This window comes from Crocodylus porosus, unplaced genomic scaffold (assembly GCF_001723895.1).
Source record: "Crocodylus porosus isolate Cpor-Errol unplaced genomic scaffold, CroPor_comp1, whole genome shotgun sequence".
Taxonomy (NCBI): domain Eukaryota; kingdom Metazoa; phylum Chordata; order Crocodylia; family Crocodylidae; genus Crocodylus; species Crocodylus porosus.
In genome coordinates, this window is record NW_017728918.1 from 42,150,457 (window position 1) to 42,155,264 (window position 4,808).

The following is a 4,808-nucleotide window of genomic DNA, read 5'->3' on the forward strand; positions in this document are numbered from 1 at the left end:
CCTGAAAGCCCCTCTGAATCACCTGATTTTTACAGACACTGCAGAGCTGGGTAGAAGTCACATGCTGCTTCTTCCACTAAAGTGCATATTTGAGGGTGGGGGGGAGGGAGGTTAACATCTACAAGCCATTCTGTGGGTGCTGAGCACCTGTTAATTTTTTTCAGTGGGTGCTTGAGCCCCGAAGCACCCTTGGAGTTGGCACCTATGCACAGGCTCCTGCTGTGTCTACTGAAACTCTTCAATCAGCTGCTGCTTTTGCACTCCCCATAAAGGCTGTGCCCAGGGCTGCTGCCCTGGCCATCCTCCCACCCCCCTCAGTTATACTGTTGGGTCAGCATAACATCCCTATTTACCACACACACACAGCCCTGGCTATTCCAGAGCACCAGAAGAGCATGCTATGCTTCTGTTCATATCTTTTGAAAATATAGATGATAAAAAATTGACTAACAATTCTGCTATGGAATCTTATGTAATACAACAGATCAAGGTACTTGAAACTTTTGTCTCAGATTCTGATTGGTACTGAGCTCCACATGCCTGGCTTCTTATGAATTAAGTTGAATGCTAGGAGGATTTAATAATATGCTCTCCGATCTAAAAGATCCCCTGTGGATTGTGTTCTGTTGGCTTGGGGGTCACAAAAAATCTTTAGCTGCTGTACATAGGCTGCCACTGGTATCAGAGACTAACACAAGAGCATAGTTATTCCTTTTTAATAAAGCAGAGGAAAAATGTAAGCTACAAAATCACTATTATCTGATAATATTGTTATTAAAATATGTGCAGCTGACCATTCCAACCTAAACCCAGCTGTCTCACTGACAGTGTTCAGCACTCCTAGACATCCATCAGATTCAATTAGGATGCCATTCTCTATGGTTGAGTCTTAGTCTGAACCTGAACTGACCACATGTGCAGTTCAGATCATTCCAAAAATCCCACATTCATATTCGGTACATCTATTAATTGCTATTGAATGTTACAGTCAGGGATATACCTTCTAGCACCTCTAAACTAATGATGGTGGATGCCAATAAGGGTATGAAAGATCATTCTAGACCAGGGGCAAGCAAAGTCTGGCCCACAGGCTAGATTGGGCTTGTGGCGAACTCCATTTCCCAGCAGCTCCTGCCTGCCTCACTACAGCTGGTTTCCATTGAGACCCTAGGGGTGGTGGGGCTATAATAGTACAGGGCAAGTTTTTCCATGGAGATTGGCCCCAGCAGCTGTGAAAGGGTGCACAGCTGGGTGGGGAGCTGCCCCAGGACTGGGATCTTGCAGCAGTGACAGCATGGTCCAGAGCCAGGGCAGAGCTGCGATCGGCTGCCTGCATGCCCCAGGCAGGGGCATGCAGGCAACCGATCATGGCTTTGCCCCAGCTCTGGTTTACGCTGTCACCACTGCAAGCTCCCAGCCCCAGAGCAGCTCCCCGCCCAGCTACATGCCCTGGCAATGCTGCTGGGGCTAGTCTCCATGGAAACCCTGGCCCTACACTGTCACAGTAGCACTGCTCCTGGGGTCTCCATGGAAACTGGCCACAGCAGTGCAGACAGGGACTCCTGGGAAATGGAGTCTGGCCGCCAGCCAGATCCACCGTTTTGCCCACCCCTGTGCTAGATATACCCTGTTCATATGTTCTTCCTCTGAAGCTTCCACTTCTGCCACTTTTAGGGACAAGATACTGGGCTAGGTGGGCCATATTGGGTCTGGCCATGGGTCCCTCTTATGCTCTTATGTTTCTGTGTTCTTAAAATGTTGTTTTTACAGTTTCCCTCTCTTTGAGACCCTGAGATTCTTCTTTTTCAGTTTGACCTGAACTAAAAACACCTATATTTGCTGGCAAGAGCACTTGTCTTGACTAGTTCAGAAATGATTCATTAGGTCTAGAGGCAGATCAAAACCTGGTAGCTGAATGACAGGATTTGCAATGAAAGGCACTATTAAAAGGCCCTTTCTCTCTGCCAGCATGATGCCACTGAGAAATCACAGTGTGGCAGAACTGATCGTAAGTAATGTCAGGATTTGAAGGTAGCTGGTTAAAGGGATTCAGTTACCATGGGAGATGAGGTTAGATGTTGACTGAAACACTTTCATGGCGACGATGTAGTGAAGCAGTATTACTTAGCACTGAAAACCAGGTACAGTTACAGGCTACTAAGTCCTTGATATTATGTGCATGATCACAGGAAACTATAGATTTACCAATTTAGCATTGAGTGAGTAGAGCAAGAATGGAGCAGGGTATTCCACCACTGCACTGCAGAGGGCAAAAACAGATGTCTGAAGAGTGTGAGTGCTAGATCCACAGGTAGATCTGGCATGCTTGATTGTTAGATACCTTGAATCTGGCAGCCAGTTTATCACATAGAAATAGTAAGTCAAAGATCTATCAAGACTAATACTGAGATGTGGGACACCAGGCACATCTACATATGAAATGAATTAAACTGAATAAACTCTGGTGCAGTTTACACAGGCATGTATTGCCACCAGGTGCCACATTTACATGTGCACGTGGGACCACAACACATTGAGCTGGACTTGAGCAGCCATGGCTGGAAGAGGACCTGGGGTTGCCTGCCTGGGGTTGCTCTGACCTGGCTCAACATGCTGTGGAGGTGCTGGCTGGGGCACAAGGGTACTCCAGTGCAGGGCTAGCCTGAAGGCAGCCCCCACACTAAAGCACTCTCATGCCCTAGCTAGCCCTGTCACCATCTACATGTGCACTGTAGCGAAATAAATAACACCGCCATAGATGTGTTGACAAGTACTAACTGACACAGGCATTAATTCATTTACTGCACACTAATAGGCAGCACATATTACATTCTGCAACTTTACTATGGAGATAATTATGTGAGTGCAGTAAACATTTCGTGTAGATGTGCCCACTGTTGTATAGAGACAGTGTTTCAGTGGGCAGTTAATAAGGGAGACATTCATCTCGTGAGCTGCAGAGGCATTATGGGGGTGGAAAATACACACAACTGATTTTGAAATTTTCAGCTGCAAGCATCACTTATGACAGTAGTCAGATATAACTGCCATTAGTTTTCAAGGTGCCAAACTGAGATTAGATTTCAAGGTGTCTTCAAGGTCAGGAAAGACCTGAGATTAAATGTTCAATATGATGATGACAGAGTTTATAAAATAGGGATTTGGATAGATCATTGTTATACAAATGTAAAGGGTTGGCACTAGTATAGAGGTTCAAGATGAGCTACTGGGTTGTGGTTTCCAGGTATCTGTTCTCATTTACATGAGCAAATGAATCAAAATGTATCCAAGAGAGCCTCACATGCAAACTGGCATACCATTTTATAGCTTCCTGATTAAGGAACATGGCACAACCTTGAAGTTTTTCTGATCAGTATTTTCACTGTGAGTTTTCAGTGCAAGAGTTTAATCACAAGTGCTTTGCGTACAACAAAACCCAGCTTGCTCTGCAACAGGGAGGATGTCCAGTATTGTCAAGAACACTTGGAGGATCGGATCAAATGTTGAAATACTTTGTTGCAAACAGTGAACAATGATAAAAGGCAACAGCTGTATAGTATAGACCTTTATTTCACTTTAAAAGGGCAATGATCCTCATTCTTCAGAGACCTTAGGGAGTTTCTTTTGCAGAATGTGTAAAACTGGGCAAACCAGGTTGGAATGCAAGACTCAAGATGCTTCCAGTTCTCTGGTAAAATAATATCATATCTATAACAGGGACCAAGGCCCCTGTCACTAAGATGGGAAAGCAGGTGCAGCAGGAGGGCAGACTATCCATCAGCTCCAAATGGAAACTCCTGTGTGTGGCTGGGCAGCCACAGAACAGGAAGAGGTGGGGTTCTGTAGCGCATAAGCCCAGGGCCTAAGGCTGAGTGGGTAGTATGCCCCTGCTCACAGCAGGGAGAGGAGCTTCCTAGAGAGAAGGACTGCTGGAGACAATACAGGAAGATACTCAAGCCACCCACAGGAGCTTGGATGAGAGGCCTCCAAGGGTGGTATGGCTTGCAGGCAATATTAACCTTGCATAAAGGAAATGTTTTGTTTTGAAGCAGTTTGCTCATGTTTGTGTTCTATTTTTAGCTTGATGCTAAAGGATCAGGTTGTGGCTATGGTGGAGTCCATGGAGGGGTGGTTGCTAAAGCATTCAGCATCAGGCCAGCCTACCCTCAGTCAGGGACCAGAGGGCAGAGGCCACCAGGGGGTGTCAAGGCAGTCCCTGGAAAGTAATCCTGCTACAGTGCTCTTTGACAAAACCAGTTTTACATCTGTTACCCCTTTATCATTTGTTGAGATTCAGGACAGTTCCAGATATAATTTTCAAATGAACTGGTGCCACTTGTGAAGTACTTGGTAGGGATGTAAGAAATTTCACTGGGTGTTTTGTTTCAAAGCTGTTTCAATGCATTTCAAGCTCAAAAACAATAACATCAAAAGGCTTCAAAACAGCTTTGAAATTAAATGAGGGCACTCAAAAGGCTTCAAAAAGTTTTGAATTTGGAAGCCAGGCTTGCTTGTCTTTAATGCTGGTCCCAGTTGGCAGTGGCAGCCTGATGTCATCCTGTGCACAGATCTGGGGACCCACACCCCTTGGGAGGAGACTGGCACAGCCCCACAGCCTTCCCGGGGGGACAGGCCCATGAATCTGTGCACAACATGACAGCATGCTGCCACTGCCAGCTGGGACCAGCAGCAGTGACAGTCTTCCCGGAGCTCAGCATGGGCTGCACCCAACGCCAGTCCCAGGCAGCCTCCTGCCATCCTGCATGCAGATTCAGGGGTCCACACCCCCAAAAGGAGTCTGGCACAGC